This window comes from Lontra canadensis, unplaced genomic scaffold (genome assembly GCF_010015895.1).
Source record: "Lontra canadensis isolate GAN:19392208 unplaced genomic scaffold, GSC_riverotter_1.0 scaffold92, whole genome shotgun sequence".
NCBI classification, from domain to species: domain Eukaryota; kingdom Metazoa; phylum Chordata; class Mammalia; order Carnivora; family Mustelidae; genus Lontra; species Lontra canadensis.
In genome coordinates, this window is record NW_022631086.1 from 887,398 (window position 1) to 893,562 (window position 6,165).

The 6,165-nt window shown below is 49.7% G+C and overlaps 1 long non-coding RNA gene across 1 annotated transcript; it reads right to left on the bottom strand.

The window, feature by feature from the left end:
* Positions 1 to 469: 469 nt before the first annotated feature.
* Positions 470 to 4,027, bottom strand: LOC116854467. The gene is made up of 3 exons (XR_004380167.1): positions 3,997 to 4,027; positions 2,962 to 3,019; positions 470 to 511 (listed from the first exon to the last, which is right to left on the bottom strand). It is a non-coding gene; the product is annotated as an uncharacterized LOC116854467 (long non-coding RNA).
* Between the last annotated feature and the right edge of the window lie 2,138 nt (positions 4,028 to 6,165).

Here is a 6,165-nt window from a genome sequence, read left to right on the forward strand (position 1 = left end):
TTCTTCTTCTTCTTCTTCTTCTTCTTCTTCTTCTTCTTCTTCTTCTTCTTCTTCCTTCTTCTTTCTTCTTTCTTCTTCTTTCTTCTTTCTTCTTCTTCTTTTTTTTTTTATGTAGGCTTTATACCCAGCATGGAGCCCAACACAGGGCTTGAGCTCACGACCCTGAAATCAAGACCTGAACTGAGAACAAGACTCAGACACTTAACCGAATGAGCTACCCAGGTGCCCCTTGTTTACCATTCTTTATGCCTAAATAGGCCAGTAGTCAAAATGATTCTTGGCATTAAAATCTAAAAAAAAATATTTTTCCCATCCACATATTCATTCTTTAACAAATGCTGACCGAGAGCCAGATGCTGGGGTTTGGGGGCAGGAAACAGAGGGCCCCTGCCCTTGGGAATTTAGGGTCTTGGGAGTTATTGCAGTGATGGCCCAAAGAGAAGGGGAGGCAGTCCTGGGGCTGGGCACCTGGTTCTTGATGCTGTGCTTCGCTTTAGGGATTTTGAATCTTCTGTAATAAGGTCACGATACACGTATCAAAAGGCATCAGGTGCCTAGTGAGTGGCTAGTAATACATTTAACATGCACAATTCAAAAGATAGAGAAGGATTTGTATCCAAAAGTCACTGTGCTGAGTTAAACAGTTTCCTCCAAAAACTTCACGTCCACCTGGAACCTATGTGTGTGACCTTATTTGGAAACAGGGTCTTTGCAGATGTAATTGAGTTAAGATGAGGTCAGACTGGATTAGGGTGGTCTCTAACTGAATATAACTGGTGTTCTTATAAGAAAAGGAAAATTTGGAAACAGACAACCAGGAAGAACATCATGTGATGATGAAAGCAACGATCAGATTGGAGTGACACACCTGCGAGCGAAGGATCGCCAGCAACCACCAGAGCTGGGAAGAGGCAAAAAAGGATCCTACCGTAGAACCTTCAGAGAGACTCCAGCACCACTGATACGTTGATTTCTGGAGGCCAAACGTCTGAAATCAAGATGTGGCAGTCCATGCTCTCTCTGAACGCTCTAGGGAAGCATCCCTTCTTGCCTCCTTGTGCCTCTGATGGTGTCACCAACCTTGATGGTCCTTGGCTTGAAGTCACACAACCCCAGTCTCTGCCTCCACTGTCACACGGGGTTCTCCCTGTGTCCATCTCTGTGTCTTTTTTCCTCTTTTTTTTTTTTAATTTTTATTTATTTATTTGACAGACAGAGATCACAAGTAGGCAGAGAGGGAGGCAGAGAGAGAGGAAGGGAAGCAGGCTCCCTGCTGAGCAGAAAGCCCGATGCAGGATTCAATCCCAGGACCCTGGGATCATGACCTGAGCCGAAGGCAGAGGCTTTAACCCTCTGAGCCACCCAGGTGCCTCTTTTCCCTCTTTTTATGAGAACACCACCCTACTCCAGTATGATCTCACCTTAACTAAGTATATCAACAACAGCCCCATTTCCAAATAAGGTCACACTCTGAGGTTCTGGGGAAGGGATAAATTTGGTGGCAAAACTATTCAACCCAGTACAGATGGCAACTGTCACACGGAAGGAGAGATCCCCAAAGCAGAGTGTGTAGAGTGAGAACAAGTCTGAACACAGAGCCCTGGGAAAGTCTTTCAGGTAAGGGGAGGGTGAAGGATGTGCAACCCACACATAGACCTGAGGAGGGGTATGAGGAGAAACAGGAGGCAGTAGTTTTCGGGAAACCAGAGATATGGAGGAACAGGAAAGAGTTGACCTCAGTGAAAGCAATTTCTGTGGAGTGATGGGGGCAGAAGACAAATGATAGTGGGTTAAGGAGCAAAAAGAAGACATGGAAGACCAAGAAGCAAATAACAGAAGTGTGGCTCCTGAGGGAAAGAGAAAAACAGAGCAATACTTAGAGTGCTGTGTGGGTTCACTTGGTAGTCTGAGCAGAAACACCAAGTAGAGAAGGAGAGGCGGAAGACAGAGGAAAAGGTTTCTTTGATAGAATGGAATTCTGCAGGAGACTGGGTAAGATTCCAAACAGAGGTGGAAGAATGAAGATCATACGGAGAAGACCACATGTCCTCTCGTGAAGTGGGGGGTGGGAGGGGTGAATGTGGAGACAAGGCACTGCATTGTGGGTGGGGTGGATGGTGGGCCACAGGAAGCTTCGAAAGCCCCTGCTTTTTGGCCTCTGTTTTCTCTGTGACGTGGGAGGCAAGGTCAGTCTTCTACAGAGAAAGGGTTGAAGTGGAAATGAGATTTGTCAGAGAGGGAAAGATCTGGAAGAAGGGACAGGAGGGTGGGGACGAATATCATTGTCTTGATATCAAGTTCTTCTGGTTCCAATTTTGTGTGTGTTGGTGATAACCTAGAATCTGTGCTGATAGTTTTCTTTTTGTGAAATTGTTCCTACACCCATGATGCTGTAAATGCTTACAAGTGAGGATTTCAGGGAGTCCAGTAGAGTGTGTTTCGCATGTTTCTGGCTGAGAGGTCAAGTCAAGGGAAACATGGCGTCTGCTCTTCCTGCATCCCCTTCCCATTGGGCAGTCGGGACTCTCAATGCCTTGGGGATCTCAGACATCATGTGACTCACCCAGGAAATGCTAAAGGCAAGAATAAGTGCACTTGGTCAGCTCCTTTAGGGGATAGATGGAACTTCTGTCCCTGAGCTACCAGTTTGACTTCTGAGGTTCTTTATAAAATTCACTTTATTCTAGGGGCACCTGGGTGGCTCAGTGGGTTAAAGCCTCTGCCTTTGGCTTGGGTCATGATCCTGGGGTCCTGGGATTGAGCCCCATGTCTGGCTCTCTGCTCAGCAGGGAGCCTGCTTCCTCCTCTCTCTCTGCCTGCCTCTCTGCCTACTTGTGATCTCTGTCAAATAAATAAATAAAATCTTTAAAAGAAAATTCACTTTATTCTAAACTTATATGCAATTTTTTTTTTTTTTTGCAATTTGCAACATGCACCGAGTTTTATAGCTACGTTACCCACATCTTACTTGAACTCCAGCACACATCTGTAAATTCCTGGAGTTGTCCTCATTGGAAATCTGGGGAAAACAAAAACAAAAAAAAAAAAAAAAAAAAAAAGAAGCTTCAGGAATTCTATTAAACTGCCCAAAGTCAAATGAGGATTGATGGCGAAACTGGGATAAAGGTCTAGCTCTTGCAACCCACATGCTTTCTTTAGATAGCCAGGGTCCTTCAACACTGCTCAGGGCTCTTGGGCAAAACAAATTGGAGTCTCAAGTTTCATCCTTTATCTTTAGTCCATGTTGCAGCCTCCTCCCCCTTCCTCCCTTCTCCTTCCCCCTCCCTTTCCACCTAATCCCTTCTCCCCTCCCCCTCTTCTTTCATCCTCTTCCCCTTCTCCCCTCCTCCTCCTCCCGCCTCTTCCCCACCTCTTCCTCCCTTCCCCCTCCTCAACCACCTCTTCCCCTCCTCCCCTTCTCTCCCTTCCTCTCCTCCCCTCCCACTCTTCCCCTTCTCACCCTCCCCCTCCTCATCCCTTCCCTCTCCTCCACCTCCCCCCTCTCTTCCTCCCTTTCTCCTCCTCCTCTCCCCCACGACTTTCTTCTCCCTCCTCCTGCCCTTCCACCTCTCCCCTCCTCCCCCTTCCCCTCCCCATCACTCTTCCTATCCTTCTTTGCTTCATGGAACTGATACTCGACGACGAATGACCATCACCTGCTGGGCCTGTGCTGAGCTAGGGATACAGGGGTGAATATGGGAGGCTCTCCTTATGCAACCACATGCATCTCAGGAGGCCAGCAGGGGAGCAGGGGCAGAGCTCGGGGGCGCTCAGGCCTGAGACCCATGAGCTCAGGGGACCAAGCGGGCACCAGGCAGTGTTGCCAACACAGACCCGGATGGGCAGGAAAGTGTCCTGGACGGAAGGTCCAGGCACGTCTGGACGGAAAGGTAAGCTGTGGGCATCAACAAGGGGCAAGAAGAGTTTTAGACAGCTGTGGACACACACACTCAGGGGCCCACATCCTCCCGGTCAGAATCTCCCTGGTTCCCTCACCCGCCTCTTCCTCAGGCATCTCCTCTCCCCGGTGCTGCTCCCCAGCCGCCTCCCAGAGCAGGACGCCACCGGGAAGACCCTCAGCTGAGGTGCGCAGCACCCGTGCGCCTGTATTCAGTTCTCATGTCTCTGTGCCCCTTCGGGGAGCAACAAGAGGGCCGGGAGAGCCGCCTCCTTGACCAGAGCTGAACCCACGGTGCGGGGAAAAGGCCTGACAGAGGCGACACCGCAATGACCCAAAGAGCAGACGAGCTGGGCTGATGCACATTCCTTCAAAGACTGCCCCGTCTGCTCCTGGGGAGGACCTCGGCGGGCGGGTTTTACAGCAAGGAGTACACTCTGCAGACGCTCAGGACCACTCACCTGCCTGGGTCACCAGCCCGCACTTGGCACTCTGTGAACGTGCCGTGCCAACTGGAAAGCGCCCCACCCCCAGAAGAAGAGGCCATCTTTAAAAATGTATTAATGGTTTCAGAGGCACAGGTGTGTGATTCGTCAGTCTTCTAGAATACCCAGGGCTCATGACAACACATGCCCTCCCCAGGGTCCATCCCCCAGCTCCCCATCCCTCCACTCCCCAAGGAGAGCCCATTTAAATGCAACTCAGTCAACAGCAAATGGGTATTTTAGCAAATTCAACTCCCGAGTCTTCTCTACTTTGCTCATCCACTATTTGGAGCTTCTACATCAAAATTACTCTCGTTCTTGGTACAAAAATAGTGCAGAAATCCTGCTCATGAGTAACCGCTGATTGATAGTGAGTGGCAGGGAGCAGGCAGGACCTCCAAAACAAATTTTAAAATGAGCTTCCTTTAGGGGCACCTGGGAGGCTCAGTGGGTTAAAGCCTCTGCCTTTGGCTCAGGTCATGGTCCCAGGGTCCTGGGATCCAGCCCCACAACAGGCTCTCTGCTCAGCGGGGAGCCTGCTTCTTCCTTTCTCTCTGCCTGCCTCTCTGCCTACTTGTGATCTCTGTTTGTCCAACAGATAAATAGAATCTTTTAAAAAATAAATAAAATGAGCTTCCTTTAATCTTCAGAAAATCTCAGATGCAAAGGGTCCTCTCTGCTCTCTGTGCTGGTCTCCCCGCGATGCCCGGTCTCTCCTGCTGTATTGCTATGTATTTTGTCCCAAGTTGATTGCCAAGATTGCTCTGGTTGGGACAGACCTTGAGAGTGGCTGTTGTCCAAACCTAAAGCTATTTCCAGCTGGCCCCGACCCTCCAGATGTTTCTCTACAACAGCCGAACAGAGAGACGAGACTGGCCTACACATCGTGTTGCAAAGGCTCCTAACAAGACTGCGGGTCCCCTTTGGGGGCTCGTGACCTCCCCAGGAGGGTCCCTGGCGAGCGCGGCAGCCCTTGGGCCAAACTGTCTATTGGCAATAACAGCTACCGAGTGGTTACTGTGTACCAGGCACAGTTGTTGTTCTCCCCATCCCCGAGGTGGAGACTGAAGCTCAGAGAACGTAAGTAACTGGTCCAGAAGGTAGCAGGCCGGGGACATAATGGCGGTCAGGCAGCAGAGACGCCATGATTAGCTGCTGGGTCGCATGGCTCTTGTCCAAGTCTTGTCTTTGTTGTTGTTGCGGCCCTTTTGAAAAAAATGCTTAATGCTTGAAAGGTGTCCAAATGCACTCAGATGCTGCAGAAACATCCTCTTTGAAGCGCAGATGCTTCGAGAAGAGTGGTTCCCCCTGGAAAGAGAGCTGGGTGAGGACAGGCTCCTCTTTATCTCTGTGCCCAGCCCTCACCAGGCTGGGGCATGCGAGGTCAGGATTTAATGATGAACTTTGGGGAGTAATTAACAGGACTGCATATACTGTTTTAGAGATGAACTTTTGTGGAGTGATTGTTTTGGCCTCCCACTAGACAAGATAGGCCCTAAATGTAGTCAAGAACAAAACCTAAAGCTGCTTCCAGGCTCCTGGGAGAAGAGACATACCAGTCAACAGATAATTACAAAAAAATACTGCCCCCATGAGGTAGGTGGATCCCTGGGGGGGGGTGTGATGTAACCCCATGGGGGTGGAAATGGACAAGGGAGGCTTCCCAAGGATATAATGTCTCAGTTGAGGCCAGAAGGAAGGGCGTGAGCTGTGTGAAGATGGCAGAGAGAACAGCGTGACCTGGAGTTAAGAGAGAACAAGGCACATGATGGAATTTCTAGT